The 24,800-nt window shown below is 45.2% G+C and overlaps 1 protein-coding gene across 1 annotated transcript in view; it reads right to left on the bottom strand.

Annotated features, from left to right (window-relative positions):
- The window catches only part of LOC140186103 (somatomedin-B and thrombospondin type-1 domain-containing protein), a 142,728-nt gene that overhangs the window by 109,699 nt on the left and 8,229 nt on the right, over nucleotides 1–24,800 (bottom strand). The gene's annotated exons all lie outside the window — the stretch shown is intronic.

Genomic DNA, 24,800 nt, shown 5'->3' with positions numbered 1-24,800 from the left:
CAGAAAATAGAACGGTACAGTGACCGACTGAGTGAGAACACAGAACATAGAATTGTACAGAGACCGACAGAGGGAGAACACAGAACATAGAACGGTACAGAGACCGACAGAGTGAGAACCACAGAACACAGAACGGTACAGAGGCCGACAGAGTTAGAACACACAACATAGAACGGTACAGAGACCGACAGAGTGAGAACACAGAACATAGAACGGTACAGTGACCGACAGAGTGCGAACCAGAACATAGAACGGTACAGAGACCGACAGAGTGAGAACACAGAACATAGAACAGTACAGAGATCGACAGAGTGAGAACGCCGAACATAGAACAGTACTGAGACGACAGAGTGAGAACACAGAACATTGAACATTACAGAGACCGATAGAATGAGAACACAGAACATAGAACAGTAACAGACAACGACAGAGTGAGAACACAGAATATTGAACAGTACAAAGACCAACAGAGTGAAAACACAGAACATTGAACAGTACAGAAACCGACAGAGTGAGAACATGGAAATCAGAACAGTACTGAGACCGACAGAGTGAGTACACAGAACATAGAACGGTATAGAGACTGACAGAGTGAGAACACAGAACATAGAACAGTACAGAAACTGACAGAGTGAGAACACAGACATAGAACGGTACAGAGATTGACAGAGTGAGCAAACAGAACATTGAACAGTACAGAGACCGACAGAGTGAGAACACAGAACATAGAGCAGTACAGAGACGGACAGAGTGAGAACACAGAACATTGAACAGTCCGGAGGCCGAAAGAGTGAGAACACAGAACAAAGAAGAGTACAGAGACCGACAGAGTGATAACACACAACATAGAACGGTACAGAGACCGACAGAGTGATAACACACAACATAGAACGGTTCAGCTACCGACAGAGTGAGCACAGCAGAACATAGAACAGTTCAGAGACGGACAGAGTGAGAACACAGAAGGTATAACGTTTCAGAGACAGACAGAGTGAGAACACAGAACATAGAACAGTACAGAGACCGACAGAGTGAGAACACAGAACCTAGAACGGTAACAGAAACCGGACAGAGTGAGAACACAGAACCTAGAACGGTACAGACACCGACAGAGTGAGAACTCAGAACATAGAACTGCACAGAGACCGACAGAGTGAGAACACAGAGCATAGAACGGTACAGAGACCGACAGAGTTAGAACACACAACATAGAACGTACAGAGACCGACAGAGTGAGAACACAGAACATAGAACAGTACAGACACTGACAGAGTGAGAACACCGAACATAGAACGGTATGGACACCGACAGAGTGAAACACAGAACATAGAACGGCACAAAGTCCGACAGAGTGAGTATACAGAACATAGAGACCGACAGAGTGAGAACACAGACACAGAGACCGACAGAGTGAGAACACAGAACACAGAATGTTACAGAGACCGACAGAGTGAGAACACAGATCATAGAACGATTCAGAGACCAACAGAGTGAGTACACAGAGCATAGAACGGTAACAGAGACCGACAGTGTGAGAACACAGAACATAGAACAATTCGGAGACGGGCAGAGTGAGAACACAGAAGATATAACAGTCCAGAGACGGACAGAGTGAGAACACAGAACATAGAACTGTACAGAGACTGACAGAGTGAGAACACAGAACATAGAATTGTACAGAGACTGACAGAGTAAGAACACAGAATATAGAACGGTACAGAGACCGACAGAGTGAGGAACACAGAACGTAGAACAGTCCATAGACGGACAGAGTTAGAACACACAACATAGAATGGTACAGAGACTGACAGAGTGAGAACCAGAACATAGAACAGTACAGACACCGACAGAGTGAGAACACAGAACATAGAACGGTACAGACACCGACAGAGTGAGAACAGAGAAAAGAGAACGGTACAGAGACCAACAGAGTGAGGACACAGAGCATAGAACGTACAGAGACCAACAGAGTGAGAATACAGAACATAGAATGGTACAGAAACCGACAGAGGTGAGAACACAGAACGTAGAACAGTACAGAGACCGACAGAGTGAGAACACAGAACATAGAACAGTACAGAGACTGACAGAGTGAGAACACAGAACATAGAACGGTACAGAGTCCGACAGAGTTAGAACACAGAACATAGAGACCGACTGAGTGAGAACACAGAACATAGAATGGTACAGAGACCGACAGAGTGAGAACACATATCATAGAACAGTATAGAGACTGACAGAGTGAGAGCACAGAACATGGAACTGTACAGACAATGACAGAGTGAGAACACAGTACTTTGAACAGTACAGAGTCCGACAGAATGAGAACACAGATCATAGAACAGTACAGACAACGACAGAGTGAGAACACAGAACATTGACCATTACAGAGACCAACAGAGTGAAAACACAGGACATTGAACAGTACAGACACCGACAGAGTGAGAACACAGAATGTAGAACAGTACAAAGACCGGACTGAGTGAGAAACACAGAAAATTGAACAGTACAGAGACAGAGAGGGTGAGAACACAGAACATAGAATAGTACAGAAACCGACAGAGTGAGAACTCAGAACATAGAACTGTACAGTGGCCGACAGACTGAGAACCAGACATAGAACGGCACAGAGACCGACAGAGTGAGAACACAGAACACAGAACGGTACAGAGACTGACAGAGGGTGAGATCACAGATCATAAACGATACAGAGACCAACAGAGTGAGAACACAGAGCATGGAACGGTAACAGACACCGACAGAGTGAGAACAGAGAACATACAACTGTACAGAGACCGACAGAGTGAGAACACAGATCATAAACAGAACAGAGACCAACCAGAGTGAGAACACAGAACATTGAACGGTACAGAGTCTGACAGAGTTAGAACACAGAACATAAAGACGGACAGAGTGAGCACACAGAACATAGAATGGTACAGAGACCGATAGAGTGAGACACAGATCATAGAACAGTACAGAGACTGACAGAGTGAGAACACAGAACATAGAATGTACAGACAACGACAGAGTGAGAACACAGAACACTGAACAGTACAGAGGCCGACAGAATGAGAACACAGAACATAGAACAGTACAGACAACGACACAGTAGAGACACAGAACATTGAACAGTACAGAGACCAAAGAGTGAAAACACAGAACATTGAACAGTACAGAAACCGACAGAGTGAGAACACAGAAAACAGAACAGTAGTGAGACCGACAGAGTGAGAACACAGAACATAGAATGGTACAGAGACCGACAGAGTGAGAACACAGAGCATAGAACGGTATGGAGACTGACAGAGTGAGAAAACACAGAACATAGAACAGTACAGAGACCGACAGAGTGAGAACACAGAACATAGGACGGTACAGAGACCGACAGAGTGAGAACACAGAACATAGAACAGTACAGAGAACAACAGAGTGAGCACACAGAAACATAGAATGGTACAGACACCGATAGAGTGAGAACACAGATCATTGAACAGTACAGACACACAGAGTGAGCACTCCGAATATAGAACAGTACAGAGACGGTCAGAGTGAGAACACAGATCATTGAACAGTACAGACACACAGAGTGAGCACGCCGAACATAGAACAGTACAGAGACGGTCAGAGTGAGAACACAGATCAAGAACAGTACAGACACCGACAGTGTGAGAACACAGAACATAGAACAGTACAGAGACCGACAGAGTGAGAACACAGAACACAGAACGGTACAGAGACGGATAGGGTGAGATCGCAGAACAGGGAACAGTACAGACCGACAGAGTGAGCACTCCGAAACATAGAACATACACAGACGGTCAGAGTGAGAACGCAGATCAAGAACAGTACAGACAACGACAGAGTGAGAACACAGAATATAGAATGGTACAGAGACCGACAGAGTGAGAACACAGAGCATAGAACGGTACAGAGACAGACAGAGTGAGAACACAGAATATAGAACGGTACAGAGACTGACAGAGTGAGAATACAGAACATAGAACGGTACAGGAACCGACAGAGTGAGAGCAAAGACATAGAACAGTACAGAGACCAACAGAGTGGGAACCAGATCATAGAACAGTACAGACACCGACAGAGTGAGAACACAGAACATAGAACAGTACAGAGACCGACAGAGTGAGAACACTGAACATAGAACATTACAGAGACCAACAGAGTGAGAACATGGAAATCAGAGCAGTACTGAGACCGACAGAGTGAGAACACAGAACATAGAACAATACAGAGACCGACAGAGTGAGAACACAATACATATAACAGTACAGACACCGACAGAGGAGAACACAGAACATAGAACGGTACAGAGACGACAGAGTGAGAACACAGAATATAGAACGGTATAGAGACTGACAGAGTGAGAACACAGAACATAGATCAGTACAGAAACTGACAGAGTGAGAACACAGAACATAGAACGGTACAGAGACTGACAGAGTGAGAACACAGAACATTGAAAAGTACAGACACTCGACAGAGTGAGAACACAGAACATAGAGCAGTACAGAGACTGACAGAGTTAGAACACAAACATAGAACAGTGCAGTAACCGACAGAGTGAGAACCAGAACATAGAACAGTACAGAAACCGACAGAGTGAGAACACAGAAGATTGAACATTACAGAGACAGATATAATGAGAACACAGAACATAGAACAGTAAAGACAACGACAGAGTGAGAACACATAACATTGAACAGTACAGAGACCAACAGAGTGAAAACACAGAACATAGAACAGTACACAGACCGACAGACTGAGAATACAGAGCATAGAACAATACAGAGACGGACAGGGTGAGATCGCAGAACAGGGAACAGTACAGACCGACAGAGTGAGCACTCCGAACATAGAACAGTACACAAACGGTCAGAGTGAGAACGCAGATCATAGAACAGTACAGACACCGACAGAGTGAGAACACAGAATATAAAATGGTACAGAGACCGACAGAGTGAGTGAGACACAGATCATAGAACGGTACAGAGACAGACAGAGTGAGAACACAGAACATAGAACGGTACAGAGACTGACAGAGTGAGAATACAGAACATAGAACGGTACAGAGACCGAAAGAGTGAGAACACAGAGCATAGAATGATACAGAGACTGACAGAGTGAGAACCCAGAACATAGAACGGTACAGAGACTGACAGAGTGAGAACACAGAACATTGAACAGTACAGAGACCGACAGAGTGAGAACACAGAACATAGAGCAGTACAGAGACTGACAGAGTTGGAACACAAAACATAGAACAGTACAGTAACCGACAGAGTGAGAACCAGAACATAGAACAGTACAGAAACCGACAGAGTGAAAACACAGAACATTGAACAGTACAGAAACCGACAGAGTGAGAACATGGAAATCAGAACAGTACTGAGACCGAACGAGTGAGAACACAGAACATAGAGCAATACAGAGACCGACAGAGTGAGAACACAGAATATTGAACAGTACAGAGACCAACAGAGTGAGAACACAGTACATAGAACAGTACAGACACCGACAGAGTGAGAACACAGAACATAGAACGGTACAGAGACCGACAGAGTGAGAACACAGAATACAGAACGGTATAGAGACTGACAGAGTGAGAACACAAAACATAGAACAGTACAGAAACTGACAGAGTGAGAACACAGAACATAGAACGGTACAGAGACCAACAGAGTGAGAACACAGAACATAGAATAGTACAGACAATGACAGAGTGAGAACACAGTACATTGAACTGTACGGAGCCCAACAGCATGAAAACACAGAACATTGAACAGTACAGCCACCGACAGAGTGAGAACACAGAAAACAGAACAGTACTGAGACTGACAGAGTGAGAACACAGAACATAGAACAGTACAGACACCGACAGAGTGAGAACACAGAATATTGAACAGTACAGAGACCGACAGAGTGAGAACACCAAACATAGAACGGTACAGAGGCCGACAGAGCGAAAACACAGTACATTGTAATGTACAGAGACGGACAGAATGAGAACACAAAACATAGAACACTGCAGACAACGACAGAGTGAGAACACAGAACATTGAACTGTACGGAGACCAACAGAGTGAAAACACAGAACATTGAACAGTACAGTCACCGACAGAGTGAGAACACAGAAAACAGAACAGTACAGAGACCGACAGAGTGAGAACACAGTACATAGAACAGTACAGACACCGACAGAGTGAGAACACAGAACATAGAACGGTACAGAGACCGACAGAGTGAGAACACAGAATATTGAACAGTACAGAGACCGACAGAGTGAGAACACAGTACATAGAACAGTACAGACACCGACAGAGTGAGAACACAGAACATAGAACGGTACAAAGACCGACAGAGTGAGAACACAGAATATAGAACGGTATATAGACTGACAGAGTGAGAACACAGAACATAGAACGGTACAGAAACTGACAGAGTGAGAACACAGAACATTGAACAGTACAGAGACCGACAGAGTGAGAACACAGAACATAGAGCAGTACAGAGACGGACAGAGTGAGAACTCAGAGCATAGAACGGTACAGAGACCGACCAAGTGAGAACACAGAATATAGAGACCGACAGAGTGAGAACACAGAACATAGGACGGTACAGAGACTGACAGAGTTAGAACACAGAACATAGAGACTGACAGAGTGAGAACACAGAGCATAGAATGGTACAGAGACCGACCGAGTGAGAACACCGAACGTAGAATGGTACAGAGACCGACAGAGTGAGAACACAGAACATAGAACGGTTCAGACAACGACAGAGTGAGGACACAGAACATTGAACAGTCCGGAGACCGACAGAGTGAGAACACAGAACAAAGTAGACTACAGAGACCGACAGAGTGAGAACACAGAAAATTGAACAGTACAGAGACAGAAAGGGTGAGAACACAGAATATAGAATAGTACAGAAACCGACAGAGTGAGAACTCAGAACATAGAACTGTACAGTGACCGACAGAGTGAGAACACAGAACTTAAAACATTACAGACACCGACAGACTGAAATCACAGAACATAGAACAGCACAGTGGCCGACAGAGTGAGAACCAGAACATAGAACGGCACAGAGACCGACAGAGTGAGAACACAGAACACAGAACGGTACAGAGACTGACAGAGTGAGATCACAGATCATAAAACGATACAGAGACCAACAGAGTGAGAACACAGAGCATGGAACGGTACAGACACCGACAGAGTGAGAACAGAGAACATACAACTGTACAGAGACCGACAGAGTGAGAACACAGATCATAAAACAGAACAGAGACCAACAGAGTGAGAACACAGAACATTGAACGGTACAGAGTCCGACAGAGTTAGAACACAGAACATAAAGACGGACAGAGTGAGCACACAGAACACAGAATGGTACAGAGACCGATAGAGTGAGAACACAGATCATAGAACAGTACAGAGACTGACAGAGTGAGAACACAGAACATAGAATGGTACAGACAACGACAGAGTGAGAACACAGAACACTGAACAGTACAGAGGCCGACAGAATGAGAACACAGAACATAGAACAGTACAGACAACGACACAGTGAGAACACAGAACATTGAACAGTACAGAGACCAGCAGAGTGAAAACACAGAACATTGAACAGTACAGAAACCGACAGAGTGAGAACACAGAACATAGAATGGTACAGAGACCGACAGAGTGAGAACACAGAACATAGAATGGTACAGAGACCGACAGAGTGAGAACACAGAGTATAGAACGGTATGGAGACTGACAGAGTGAGAACACAGAACATAGAACAGTACAGAGACCGACAGAGTGAGAACACAGAACATAGAACGGTACAGAGACCGACAGAGTGAGAACACAGAACATAGAATGGTACAGAGACCGACAGAGTGAGAACACAGAACAAAGAAGAGTACAGACACCGACAGAGTGAGAACACAGAACATTGAACAGTACAGAGACCGACAGAGTGAGAACACAGATCATAGAACAGTACAGAGATCGACTGAGTGAGAACACAGAAGATAGAACGGTCTAGAGACGGACAGAGTGAGAACACAGAACATAGAACAGTACAGAGACCGACAGAGTGAGAACGCAGATCATAGAACTGTACATAGACCGACAGAGTGAGAACACAGAACCTAGAACGGTACAGAAACCGACAGAGTGAGAACACAGAACCTGGAATGGTACAGAAACCGACAGAGTGAGAACTCAGAAAATAGAACGGTACAGTGACCGACTGAGTGAGAACACAGAACATAGAATTGTACAGAGACCGACAGAGGGAGAACACAGAACATAGAACGGTACAGAGACCGACAGAGTGAGAACACAGAACACAGAACGGTACAGAGGCCGACAGAGTTAGAACACACAACATAGAACGGTACAGAGACCGACAGAGTGAGAACACAGAACATAGAACGGTACAGTGACCGACAGAGTGCGAACCAGAACATAGAACGGTACAGAGACCGACAGAGTGAGAACACAGAACATAGAACAGTACAGAGATCGACAGAGTGAGAACGCCGAACATAGAACAGTACAGAGACCGACAGAGTGAGAACACAGAACATTGAACATTACAGAGACCGATAGAATGAGAACACAGAACATAGAACAGTACAGACAACGACAGAGTGAGAACACAGAATATTGAACAGTACAAAGACCAACAGAGTGAAAACACAGAACATTGAACAGTACAGAAACCGACAGAGTGAGAACATGGAAATCAGAACAGTACTGAGACCGACAGAGTGAGTACACAGAACATAGAACGGTATAGAGACTGACAGAGTGAGAACACAGAACATAGAACAGTACAGAAACTGACAGAGTGAGAACACAGAACATAGAACGGTACAGAGATTGACAGAGTGAGCAAACAGAACATTGAACAGTACAGAGACCGACAGAGTGAGAACACAGAACATAGAGCAGTACAGAGACGGACAGAGTGAGAACACAGAACATTGAACAGTCCGGAGGCCGAAAGAGTGAGAACACAGAACAAAGAAGAGTACAGAGACCGACAGAGTGATAACACACAACATAGAACGGTACAGAGACCGACAGAGTGATAACACACAACATAGAACGGTTCAGATACCGACAGAGTGAGCACACAGAACATAGAACAGTTCAGAGACGGACAGAGTGAGAACACAGAAGGTATAACGTTTCAGAGACAGACAGAGTGAGAACACAGAACATAGAACAGTACAGAGACCGACAGAGTGAGAACACAGAACCTAGAACGGTACAGAAACCGACAGAGTGAGAACACAGAACCTAGAACGGTACAGACACCGACAGAGTGAGAACTCAGAACATAGAACTGCACAGAGACCGACAGAGTGAGAACACAGAGCATAGAACGGTACAGAGACCGACAGAGTTAGAACACACAACATAGAACGGTACAGAGACCGACAGAGTGAGAACACAGAACATAGAACAGTACAGACACTGACAGAGTGAGAACACCGAACATAGAACGGTATGGACACCGACAGAGTGAGAACACAGAACATAGAACGGCACAAAGTCCGACAGAGTGAGGATACAGAACATAGAGACCGACAGAGTGAGAACACAGAACACAGAGACCGACAGAGTGAGAACACAGAACACAGAATGTTACAGAGACCGACAGAGTGAGAACACAGATCATAGAACGATTCAGAGACCAACAGAGTGAGTACACAGAGCATAGAACGGTACAGAGACCGACAGTGTGAGAACACAGAACATAGAACAATTCGGAGACGGGCAGAGTGAGAACACAGAAGATATAACAGTCCAGAGACGGACAGAGTGAGAACACAGAACATAGAACTGTACAGAGACTGACAGAGTGAGAACACAGAACATAGAATTGTACAGAGACTGACAGAGTAAGAACACAGAATATAGAACGGTACAGAGACCGACAGAGTGAGAACACAGAACGTAGAACAGTCCATAGACGGACAGAGTTAGAACACACAACATAGAATGGTACAGAGACTGACAGAGTGAGAACCAGAACATAGAACAGTACAGACACCGACAGAGTGAGAACACAGAACATAGAACGGTACAGACACCGACAGAGTGAGAACAGAGAAAAGAGAACGGTACAGAGACCAACAGAGTGAGGACACAGAGCATAGAACGGTACAGAGACCAACAGAGTGAGAATACAGAACATAGAATGGTACAGAAACCGACAGAGTGAGAACACAGAACGTAGAACAGTACAGAGACCGACAGAGTGAGAACACAGAACATAGAACAGTACAGAGACTGACAGAGTGAGAACACAGAACATAGAACGGTACAGAGTCCGACAGAGTTAGAACACAGAACATAGAGACCGACTGAGTGAGAACACAGAACATAGAATGGTACAGAGACCGACAGAGTGAGAACACATATCATAGAACAGTATAGAGACTGACAGAGTGAGAGCACAGAACATGGAACTGTACAGACAATGACAGAGTGAGAACACAGTACTTTGAACAGTACAGAGTCCGACAGAATGAGAACACAGATCATAGAACAGTACAGACAACGACAGAGTGAGAACACAGAACATTGACCATTACAGAGACCAACAGAGTGAAAACACAGGACATTGAACAGTACAGACACCGACAGAGTGAGAACACAGAATGTAGAACAGTACAAAGACCGACTGAGTGAGAACACAGAAAATTGAACAGTACAGAGACAGAGAGGGTGAGAACACAGAACATAGAATAGTACAGAAACCGACAGAGTGAGAACTCAGAACATAGAACTGTACAGTGGCCGACAGACTGAGAACCAGAACATAGAACGGCACAGAGACCGACAGAGTGAGAACACAGAACACAGAACGGTACAGAGACTGACAGAGTGAGATCACAGATCATAAAACGATACAGAGACCAACAGAGTGAGAACACAGAGCATGGAACGGTACAGACACCGACAGAGTGAGAACAGAGAACATACAACTGTACAGAGACCGACAGAGTGAGAACACAGATCATAAAACAGAACAGAGACCAACAGAGTGAGAACACAGAACATTGAACGGTACAGAGTCTGACAGAGTTAGAACACAGAACATAAAGACGGACAGAGTGAGCACACAGAACATAGAATGGTACAGAGACCGATAGAGTGAGAACACAGATCATAGAACAGTACAGAGACTGACAGAGTGAGAACACAGAACATAGAATGGTACAGACAACGACAGAGTGAGAACACAGAACACTGAACAGTACAGAGGCCGACAGAATGAGAACACAGAACATAGAACAGTACAGACAACGACACAGTAGAGACACAGAACATTGAACAGTACAGAGACCAACAGAGTGAAAACACAGAACATTGAACAGTACAGAAACCGACAGAGTGAGAACACAGAAAACAGAACAGTAGTGAGACCGACAGAGTGAGAACACAGAACATAGAATGGTACAGAGACCGACAGAGTGAGAACACAGAGCATAGAACGGTATGGAGACTGACAGAGTGAGAACACAGAACATAGAACAGTACAGAGACCGACAGAGTGAGAACACAGAACATAGGACGGTACAGAGACCGACAGAGTGAGAACACAGAACATAGAACAGTACAGAGAACAACAGAGTGAGCACACAGAACATAGAATGGTACAGACACCGATAGAGTGAGAACACAGATCATTGAACAGTACAGACACACAGAGTGAGCACTCCGAATATAGAACAGTACAGAGACGGTCAGAGTGAGAACACAGATCATTGAACAGTACAGACACACAGAGTGAGCACGCCGAACATAGAACAGTACAGAGACGGTCAGAGTGAGAACACAGATCATAGAACAGTACAGACACCGACAGTGTGAGAACACAGAACATAGAACAGTACAGAGACCGACAGAGTGAGAACACAGAACACAGAACGGTACAGAGACGGATAGGGTGAGATCGCAGAACAGGGAACAGTACAGACCGACAGAGTGAGCACTCCGAACATAGAACAGTACACAGACGGTCAGAGTGAGAACGCAGATCATAGAACAGTACAGACACCGACAGAGTGAGAACACAGAATATAGAATGGTACAGAGACCGACAGAGTGAGAACACAGAGCATAGAACGGTACAGAGACAGACAGAGTGAGAACACAGAATATAGAACGGTACAGAGACTGACAGAGTGAGAATACAGAACATAGAACGGTACAGGAACCGACAGAGTGAGAGCAAAGAACATAGAACAGTACAGAGACCAACAGAGTGGGAACCAGATCATAGAACAGTACAGACACCGACAGAGTGAGAACACAGAACATAGAACAGTACAGAGACCGACAGAGTGAGAACACAGAACATAGAACATTACAGAGACCAACAGAGTGAGAACATGGAAATCAGAGCAGTACTGAGACCGACAGAGTGAGAACACAGAACATAGAACAATACAGAGACCGACAGAGTGAGAACACAATACATAGAACAGTACAGACACCGACAGAGTGAGAACACAGAACATAGAACGGTACAGAGACCGACAGAGTGAGAACACAGAATATAGAACGGTATAGAGACTGACAGAGTGAGAACACAGAACATAGATCAGTACAGAAACTGACAGAGTGAGAACACAGAACATAGAACGGTACAGAGACTGACAGAGTGAGAACACAGAACATTGAAAAGTACAGACACCGACAGAGTGAGAACACAGAACATAGAGCAGTACAGAGACTGACAGAGTTAGAACACAAAACATAGAACAGTGCAGTAACCGACAGAGTGAGAACCAGAACATAGAACAGTACAGAAACCGACAGAGTGAGAACACAGAAGATTGAACATTACAGAGACAGATATAATGAGAACACAGAACATAGAACAGTAAAGACAACGACAGAGTGAGAACACATAACATTGAACAGTACAGAGACCAACAGAGTGAAAACACAGAACATAGAACAGTACACAGACCGACAGACTGAGAATACAGAGCATAGAACAATACAGAGACGGACAGGGTGAGATCGCAGAACAGGGAACAGTACAGACCGACAGAGTGAGCACTCCGAACATAGAACAGTACACAAACGGTCAGAGTGAGAACGCAGATCATAGAACAGTACAGACACCGACAGAGTGAGAACACAGAATATAAAATGGTACAGAGACCGACAGAGTGAGAACACAGATCATAGAACGGTACAGAGACAGACAGAGTGAGAACACAGAACATAGAACGGTACAGAGACTGACAGAGTGAGAATACAGAACATAGAACGGTACAGAGACCGAAAGAGTGAGAACACAGAGCATAGAATGATACAGAGACTGACAGAGTGAGAACCCAGAACATAGAACGGTACAGAGACTGACAGAGTGAGAACACAGAACATTGAACAGTACAGAGACCGACAGAGTGAGAACACAGAACATAGAGCAGTACAGAGACTGACAGAGTTGGAACACAAAACATAGAACAGTACAGTAACCGACAGAGTGAGAACCAGAACATAGAACAGTACAGAAACCGACAGAGTGAAAACACAGAACATTGAACAGTACAGAAACCGACAGAGTGAGAACATGGAAATCAGAACAGTACTGAGACCGAACGAGTGAGAACACAGAACATAGAGCAATACAGAGACCGACAGAGTGAGAACACAGAATATTGAACAGTACAGAGACCAACAGAGTGAGAACACAGTACATAGAACAGTACAGACACCGACAGAGTGAGAACACAGAACATAGAACGGTACAGAGACCGACAGAGTGAGAACACAGAATACAGAACGGTATAGAGACTGACAGAGTGAGAACACAAAACATAGAACAGTACAGAAACTGACAGAGTGAGAACACAGAACATAGAACGGTACAGAGACCAACAGAGTGAGAACACAGAACATAGAATAGTACAGACAATGACAGAGTGAGAACACAGTACATTGAACTGTACGGAGCCCAACAGCATGAAAACACAGAACATTGAACAGTACAGCCACCGACAGAGTGAGAACACAGAAAACAGAACAGTACTGAGACTGACAGAGTGAGAACACAGAACATAGAACAGTACAGACACCGACAGAGTGAGAACACAGAATATTGAACAGTACAGAGACCGACAGAGTGAGAACACCAAACATAGAACGGTACAGAGGCCGACAGAGCGAAAACACAGTACATTGTAATGTACAGAGACGGACAGAATGAGAACACAAAACATAGAACACTGCAGACAACGACAGAGTGAGAACACAGAACATTGAACTGTACGGAGACCAACAGAGTGAAAACACAGAACATTGAACAGTACAGTCACCGACAGAGTGAGAACACAGAAAACAGAACAGTACAGAGACCGACAGAGTGAGAACACAGTACATAGAACAGTACAGACACCGACAGAGTGAGAACACAGAACATAGAACGGTACAGAGACCGACAGAGTGAGAACACAGAATATTGAACAGTACAGAGACCGACAGAGTGAGAACACAGTACATAGAACAGTACAGACACCGACAGAGTGAGAACACAGAACATAGAACGGTACAAAGACCGACAGAGTGAGAACACAGAATATAGAACGGTATATAGACTGACAGAGTGAGAACACAGAACATAGAACGGTACAGAAACTGACAGAGTGAGAACACAGAACATTGAACAGTACAGAGACCGACAGAGTGAGAACACAGAACATAGAGCAGTACAGAGACGGACAGAGTGAGAACTCAGAGCATAGAACGGTACAGAGACCGACCAAGTGAGAACACAGAATATAGAGACCGACAGAGTGAGAACACAGAACATAGGACGGTACAGAGACTGACAGAGTTAGAACACAGAACATAGAGACTGACAGAGTGAGAACACAGAGCATAGAATGGTACAGAGACCGACCGAGTGAGAACACCGAACGTAGAATGGTACAGAGACCGACAGAGTGAGAACACAGAACATAGAACGGTTCAGACAACGACAGAGTGAGGACACAGAACATTGAACAGTCCGGAGACCGACAGAGTGAGAACACAGAACAAAGTAGACTACAGAGACCGACAGAGTGAGAACACAGAAAATTGAACAGTACAGAGACAGAAAGGGTGAGAACACAGAATATAGAATAGTACAGAAACCGACAGAGTGAGAACTCAGAACATAGAACTGTACAGTGACCGACAGAGTGAGAACACAGAACTTAAAACATTACAGACACCGACAGACTGAAATCACAGAACATAGAACAGCACAGTGGCCGACAGAGTGAGAACCAGAACATAGAACGGCACAGAGACCGACAGAGTGAGAACACAGAACACAGAACGGTACAGAGACTGACAGAGTGAGATCACAGATCATAAAACGATACAGAGACCAACAGAGTGAGAACACAGAGCATGGAACGGTACAGACACCGACAGAGTGAGAACAGAGAACATACAACTGTACAGAGACCGACAGAGTGAGAACACAGATCATAAAACAGAACAGAGACCAACAGAGTGAGAACACAGAACATTGAACGGTACAGAGTCCGACAGAGTTAGAACACAGAACATAAAGACGGACAGAGTGAGCACACAGAACACAGAATGGTACAGAGACCGATAGAGTGAGAACACAGATCATAGAACAGTACAGAGACTGACAGAGTGAGAACACAGAACATAGAATGGTACAGACAACGACAGAGTGAGAACACAGAACACTGAACAGTACAGAGGCCGACAGAATGAGAACACAGAACATAGAACAGTACAGACAACGACACAGTGAGAACACAGAACATTGAACAGTACAGAGACCAGCAGAGTGAAAACACAGAACATTGAACAGTACAGAAACCGACAGAGTGAGAACACAGAACATAGAATGGTACAGAGACCGACAGAGTGAGAACACAGAACATAGAATGGTACAGAGACCGACAGAGTGAGAACACAGAGTATAGAACGGTATGGAGACTGACAGAGTGAGAACACAGAACATAGAACAGTACAGAGACCGACAGAGTGAGAACACAGAACATAGAACGGTACAGAGACCGACAGAGTGAGAACACAGAACATAGAATGGTACAGAGACCGACAGAGTGAGAACACAGAACAAAGAAGAGTACAGACACCGACAGAGTGAGAACACAGAACATTGAACAGTACAGAGACCGACAGAGTGAGAACACAGATCATAGAACAGTACAGAGATCGACTGAGTGAGAACACAGAAGATAGAACGGTCTAGAGACGGACAGAGTGAGAACACAGAACATAGAACAGTACAGAGACCGACAGAGTGAGAACGCAGATCATAGAACTGTACATAGACCGACAGAGTGAGAACACAGAACCTAGAACGGTACAGAAACCGACAGAGTGAGAACACAGAACCTGGAATGGTACAGAAACCGACAGAGTGAGAACTCAGAAAATAGAACGGTACAGTGACCGACTGAGTGAGAACACAGAACATAGAATTGTACAGAGACCGACAGAGGGAGAACACAGAACATAGAACGGTACAGAGACCGACAGAGTGAGAACACAGAACACAGAACGGTACAGAGGCCGACAGAGTTAGAACACACAACATAGAACGGTACAGAGACCGACAGAGTGAGAACACAGAACATAGAACGGTACAGTGACCGACAGAGTGCGAACCAGAACATAGAACGGTACAGAGACCGACAGAGTGAGAACACAGAACATAGAACAGTACAGAGATCGACAGAGTGAGAACGCCGAACATAGAACAGTACAGAGACCGACAGAGTGAGAACACAGAACATTGAACATTACAGAGACCGATAGAATGAGAACACAGAACATAGAACAGTACAGACAACGACAGAGTGAGAACACAGAATATTGAACAGTACAAAGACCAACAGAGTGAAAACACAGAACATTGAACAGTACAGAAACCGACAGAGTGAGAACATGGAAATCAGAACAGTACTGAGACCGACAGAGTGAGTACACAGAACATAGAACGGTATAGAGACTGACAGAGTGAGAACACAGAACATAGAACAGTACAGAAACTGACAGAGTGAGAACACAGAACATAGAACGGTACAGAGATTGACAGAGTGAGCAAACAGAACATTGAACAGTACAGAGACCGACAGAGTGAGAACACAGAACATAGAGCAGTACAGAGACGGACAGAGTGAGAACACAGAACATTGAACAGTCCGGAGGCCGAAAGAGTGAGAACACAGAACAAAGAAGAGTACAGAGACCGACAGAGTGATAACACACAACATAGAACGGTACAGAGACCGACAGAGTGATAACACACAACATAGAACGGTTCAGATACCGACAGAGTGAGCACACAGAACATAGAACAGTTCAGAGACGGACAGAGTGAGAACACAGAAGGTATAACGTTTCAGAGACAGACAGAGTGAGAACACAGAACATAGAACAGTACAGAGACCGACAGAGTGAGAACACAGAACCTAGAACGGTACAGAAACCGACAGAGTGAGAACACAGAACCTAGAACGGTACAGACACCGACAGAGTGAGAACTCAGAACATAGAACTGCACAGAGACCGACAGAGTGAGAACACAGAGCATAGAACGGTACAGAGACCGACAGAGTTAGAACACACAACATAGAACGGTACAGAGACCGACAGAGTGAGAACACAGAACATAGAACAGTACAGACACTGACAGAGTGAGAACACCGAACATAGAACGGTATGGACACCGACAGAGTGAGAACACAGAACATAGAACGGCACAAAGTCCGACAGAGTGAGGATACAGAACATAGAGACCGACAGAGTGAGAACACAGAACACAGAGACCGACAGAGTGAGAACACAGAACACAGAATGTTACAGAGACCGACAGAGTGAGAACACAGATCATAGAACGATTCAGAGACCAACAGAGTGAGTACACAGAGCATAGAACGGTACAGAGACCGACAGTGTGAGAACACAGAACATAGAACAATTCGGAGACGGGCAGAGTGAGAACACAGAAGATATAACAGTCCAGAGACGGACAGAGTGAGAACACAGAACATAGAACTGTACAGAGACTGACAGAGTGAGAACACAGAACATAGAATTGTACAGAGACTGACAGAGTAAGAACACAGAATATAGAACGGTACAGAGACCGACAGAGTGAGAACACAGAACGTAGAACAGTCCATAGACGGACAGAGTTAGAACACACAACATAGAATGGTACAGAGACTGACAGAGTGAGAACCAGAACATAGAACAGTACAGACACCGACAGAGTGAGAACACAGAACATAGAACGGTACAGACACCGACAGAGTGAGAACAGAGAAAAGAGAACGGTACAGAGACCAACAGAGTGAGGACACAGAGCATAGAACGGTACAGAGACCAACAGAGTGAGAATACAGAACATAGAATGGTACAGAAACCGACAGAGTGAGAACACAGAACGTAGAACAGTACAGAGACCGACAGAGTGAGAACACAGAACATAGAACAGTACAGAGACTGACAGAGTGAGAACACAGAACATAGAACGGTACAGAGTCCGACAGAGTTAGAACACAGAACATAGAGACCGACTGAGTGAGAACACAGAACATAGAATGGTACAGAGACCGACAGAGTGAGAACACATATCATAGAACAGTATAGAGACTGACAGAGTGAGAGCACAGAACATGGAACTGTACAGACAATGACAGAGTGAGAACACAGTACTTTGAACAGTACAGAGTCCGACAGAATGAGAACACAGATCATAGAACAGTACAGACAACGACAGAGTGAGAACACAGAACATTGACCATTACAGAGACCAACAGAGTGAAAACACAGGACATTGAACAGTACAGACACCGACAGAGTGAGAACACAGAATGTAGAACAGTACAAAGACCGACTGAGTGAGAACACAGAAAATTGAACAGTACAGAGACAGAGAGGGTGAGAACACAGAACATAGAATAGTACAGAAACCGACAGAGTGAGAACTCAGAACATAGAACTGTACAGTGGCCGACAGACTGAGAACCAGAACATAGAACGGCACAGAGACCGACAGAGTGAGAACACAGAACACAGAACGGTACAGAGACTGACAGAGTGAGATCACAGATCATAAAACGATACAGAGACCAACAGAGTGAGAACACAGAGCATGGAACGGTACAGACACCGACAGAGTGAGAACAGAGAACATACAACTGTACAGAGACCGACAGAGTGAGAACACAGATCATAAAACAGAACAGAGACCAACAGAGTGAGAACACAGAACATTGAACGGTACAGAGTCTGACAGAGTTAGAACACAGAACATAAAGACGGACAGAGTGAGCACACAGAACATAGAATGGTACAGAGACCGATAGAGTGAGAACACAGATCATAGAACAGTACAGAGACTGACAGAGTGAGAACACAGAACATAGAATGGTACAGACAACGACAGAGTGAGAACACAGAACACTGAACAGTACAGAGGCCGACAGAATGAGAACACAGAACATAGAACAGTACAGACAACGACACAGTAGAGACACAGAACATTGAACAGTACAGAGACCAACAGAGTGAAAACACAGAACATTGAACAGTACAGAAACCGACAGAGTGAGAACACAGAAAACAGAACAGTAGTGAGACCGACAGAGTGAGAACACAGAACATAGAATGGTACAGAGACCGACAGAGTGAGAACACAGAGCATAGAACGGTATGGAGACTGACAGAGTGAGAACACAGAACATAGAACAGTACAGAGACCGACAGAGTGAGAACACAGAACATAGGACGGTACAGAGACCGACAGAGTGAGAACACAGAACATAGAATGGTACAGAGACCGACAGAGTGAGAACACAGAACAAAGAAGAGTACAGACACCGACAGAGTGAGAACACAGAACATTGAACAGTACAGAGACCGACAGAGTGAGAACACAGATCATAGAACAGTACAGAGATCGACTGAGTGAGAACACAGAAGATGGAACGGTCTAGAGACGGACATAGTGAGAACACAGAACATAGAACGGTACGGAAACCGACAGAGTGAGAACACAGAACCTAGAACGGTACAGACACCGACAGAGTGAGAACTCAGAACATAGAACAGTACAGAGACTGACAGAATGAGAACACAGAACATAGAACTGCACAGAGACCGACAGAGTGAGAACACAGAGCATAGAACGGTAGAGAGACCGACAGAGTGAGAACACAGAGCATAGAACGGTACAGAGACCGACAGAGTCAGAACACAGAACATTGAACAGTACAGACAACGACAGAGTGAGAACACAGAACATTGAACAGTCCGGAGGCCGAAAGAGTGAGAACACAGAACAAAGAAGAGTACAGAGACCGACAGAGTGATAACACACAACATAGAACGGTACAGAGACCGACAGAGTGATAACACACAACATAGAACGGTACAGATACCGACAGAGTGAGCACACAGAACATAGAACAGTTCAGAGACTGACAGAGTGAGAACACAGAAGGTATAACGTTCCAGAGACAGACAGAGTGAGAACACAGAACATAGAACAGTACAGAGACCGACAGAGTGAGAACACAGAACCTAGAACGGTACAGAAACCGACAGAGTGAGAACACAGAACCTAGAACGGTACAGACACCGACAGAGTGAGAACTCAGAACATAGAACTGTACAGAGACTGACAGAATGAGAACACAGAACATAGAACTGCACAGAGACCGACAGAGTGAGGATACAGAACATAGAGACCGACAGAGTGAGAACACAGAACACAGAGACCGACAGAGTGAGAACACAGAACACAGAGACCGACAGAGTGAGAACACAGATCATAGAACGATTCAGAGACCAACAGAGTGAGTACACAGAGCATAGAATGGTACAGAGACTGACAGTGTGAGAACACAGAACATAGAACAGTTCGGAGATGGGCAGAGTGAGAACACAGAAGATAGAACAGTCCAGAGACGGACAGAGTGAGAACACAGAACATAGAACTGTACAGAGACTGACAGAGTGAGAACACAGAACATAGAATTGTACAGAGACCGACAGAGTGAGAACACAGAATATAGAACGGTACAGAGACCGACAGAGTGAGAACACAGAACGTAGAACAGTCCAGAGACGGACAGAGTTAGAACACACAACATAGAACGGTACAGAGACTGACAGAGTGAGAACCAGAACATAGAACAGTACAGACACCGACAGAGTGAGAACACAGAACATAGAACGGTACAGACACCGACAGAGTGAGAACAGAGAAAATAGAACGGTACAGAGACCAACAGAGTGAGAACACAGAGCATAGAACGGTACAGAGACCAACAGAGTGAGAATACAGAACATAGAATGGTACAGAAACCGACAGAGTGAGAACACAGAACGTAGAACAGTACAGAGACCGACAGAGTGAGAACACAGAACATAGAACAGTACAGAGACCGACAGAGTGAGAACACAGAACATAGAACGGTACAGAGTCTGACAGAGTTAGAACACAGAACATAGAGACCGACTGAGTGAGAACACAGAACATAGAACGGTACAGAGACCGACAGAGTGAGAACACATATCATAGAACAGTATAGAGACTGACAGAGTGAGAGCACAGAACATGGAATGGTACAGGCAATGACAGAGTGAGAACACAGTAATTTGAACAGTACAGAGACCGACAGAATGAGAACACAGATCATAGAACAGTACAGACAGCGACAGAGAGAGAACACAGAACATTGAACAGTACAGACACCGACAGAGTGAGAACACAGAACGTAGAACAGTACAGAGACCGACAGAGTGAGAACACAGATCATAGAACAGTGCAGAGACCGACAGAGTGATAACACAGAACATTGAACAGTCCGGAGGCCGAAAGAGTGAGAACACAGAACAAAGAAGAGTACAGAGACCGACAGAGTGATAACACACAACATAGAACGGTACAGATACCGACAGAGTGAGCACACAGAACATAGGACAGTTCAGAGACGGACAGAGTGAGAACACAGAAGATAGAACGTTCCAGAGACAGACAGAGTGAGAACACAGAACATAGAACAGTACAGAGACCGACAGAGTGAGAACACAGAACCTAGAACGGTACAGAAACCGACAGAGTGAGAACACAGAACCTAGAACGGTACAGAAACCGACAGAGTGAGAACTCAGAACATAGAACTGTACAGAGACCGACAGAATGAGAACACAGAACATAGAACTGCACAGAAACCGACAGAGTGAGAACACAGAACCTAGAACGGTACAGAAACCGACAGAGTGAGAACTCAGAACATAGAACTGTACAGAGACTGACAGAGTGAGGACACAGAACATAGAACGGTACAGAGACCGACAGAGTGAGAACACAGAACATAGAACGGTACAGAGACCGACAGAGTGAGAACTCAGAACATTGAATAGTACAGCACATATCCCGCCATCTTCCTCACATTCATGTGTCTATCTCAATGAATGTTAAAGGCCTCGACTGGATTTGCCTCTGCCATCGCCTCCGGCAACAGCAGTGTCTCAGAAGATGCCAGTCAGTGTTGAACTCAACATAGGTCTACCTCATGGACTGCAGATCCGGATTTTTCACTCAGGGTTTACTTCCAAAGCCTTCCCCATGATTGGGTATAGCCACAAGGCCTTGGAAGTTTGAGATCAGAGTTTTCCGTCTCCTAGATGAGCTGTTAGCCCCACCTGCCTGAACTGACTGGTTTTAATCCGCCTTGCCTCTTCTCCTGTCAGTAGAAACGGTTCCGCCAGAGGTAGCAGCTAAGCCACCGGTGACGGCCAGGAGCTGGACTTGGACGTCAGAGGCTATTTGAGATCCATGTCATTGGGAGAATTTAATATGCAGTGGGATCTTATCCCCACTACCACCACCACCCCACCCCCCCACCCCCCCCGCACCAGCTATAACAACCTTAAGGAGTTGTGTCTGGACAGGAGCGATGAAAGACTTACAGCAGCATCTTCGGGACATAGTGTCATAAAAGCTGCATTCGCAAGCAAAACAAAATTATGCACAATTTTTACAAGAAAGTGCTCAACTAGAACACAAAAAAAACAAGGTGCACTTTATTGCTGGGTGACCAAGGTGGTCAGATTGTTGCATCCGGTGAGATGGTGGTGCAGTCAGATACAGCAGCCACTCCAGGTCCAACCACAGGGGCACTGGTTCACCCTGAACATCGTTTTTAAGATTGCAAGTCACTGCTGGATATTAAGAACATTAAGTACTGCAGAATGAGAGCGTTTAAAGGGAACATGAGGCGAAACGACTGCACTCAGAGGGTGTGGAATGAGCTGCCAGTACGAGTCAGCCATGCAAGCTCAGTTTCACCATTTATCGGAAATTTGGATAGGTACATGGGTGGGAGGGGTATGGAGAGCTATGGTCCCAGTGCTGGCGGTTTAAATGGTTTGGCACAGAGTAGATGGGCAGAAGGGCCTGTTTCAATGCTGTACCTTTCTATAACTCTATGGCAATCGCACCAGCAAGCTGTCGCCTGGAAATGTGTGCCATAGGACAGTGTGTGGTCTATAAAAGGGGTGTCAGTGATTGTCGTAGACGTTTTTATTGTGATGGCAGAACCCTGTTTGGACATTGTGACACAGAATACTGCAAGTCTGGTTCACGGGTTCAATGGCGGGGCTAACGGGAAGGGAGCTGTGTCGCTTCGGTTGTGGTGAGGACTAGGCCTAGGCCATGGGGTTACCTGCTGCCGTCACGCAGGGGAGGGAACACTGAGGCAGTGTAGAAGAGGCTTCTGTGGGCGCGGTAGATTCCATTCTGGGTTGGGTTTCCCGCCTGTTGGTGTTTCTCTTCATTGTTCACTCAGTGCTGCCCTCTAGTGTTCACTCAGTGCTGCCCTCTAGTGTTCACTTAGTGCTGCCCTCTGGTGTTGACTCAGTGTTGCCCTCTAGTGTTCACTCAGTGCTGCCCTCTGGTGTTTGCTCGGTGCTGCCCTCTAGTGTTCACTCAGTGCTGCCCTCTGGTGTTTGCTCGGTGCTGCCCTCTGGTGTTCACTCAGTGCTGCTCTCTGGTGTTCACTCAGTGCTGCTCTCTGGTGTTTACTCAGTGTTGCCCTCTAGTGTTGACTCAGTGCTGCCCTCTGGTGTTCACTTGGTGCTGCCCTCTGGTGTTCGCTTGGTGCTGCCCTCTAGTGTTTGCTCAGTGCTGCCCTCTGTTGTTCGCTCAGTGCTGCCCTCTGGTGTTTGCTCGGTGCTGCCCTCTTGAGTTCACTCAGTGCTGCTTTCTGGTGTTTACTCAGTACTGCCCTCTGGTGTTCACTCAGTGCTGCTCTCTGGTGTTCGCTTGGCGCTGTTCTCCAGTGTTCACTCTGTGGGAGAACAAGTTGGCCCATTACTAGCTCTGTGACCTTGCTAGTCATGCCACTCAAGGACTTGGGCCATATACTTATTTTGTTTCTGACTATGTTTTTCTTAAATCGTAATCATATATGCTGCCTGTGCTATGAGTTATTTGTAGTGTGCTGTTGGTAATGTGTTTTGCTCCTTGGCCCCAGAGGAAGGCTGGTTTGTTTGGCTGTATTCATGTATGGTTGAATGATAATTAAACTTGAACATTAAATTAAACATAGTGATTAGGGTTGTGCTGATTGGTTCAAGAACCAAATGATCGAAGGGAAGTAGCTGTTCCTGAACCTGGAGAACGTGTGGATCTCTGGTGATGGCTGCTGCCTCAGTAGATGGTAAAGTTCAAATACA

Source organism: Mobula birostris, chromosome 22, assembly GCF_030028105.1.
Source record: "Mobula birostris isolate sMobBir1 chromosome 22, sMobBir1.hap1, whole genome shotgun sequence".
Taxonomy (NCBI): domain Eukaryota; kingdom Metazoa; phylum Chordata; class Chondrichthyes; order Myliobatiformes; family Myliobatidae; genus Mobula; species Mobula birostris.
The sequence above is the reverse complement of the archived record's forward strand: the minus strand, read 5'-3'. Positions and strand labels throughout refer to the sequence as shown.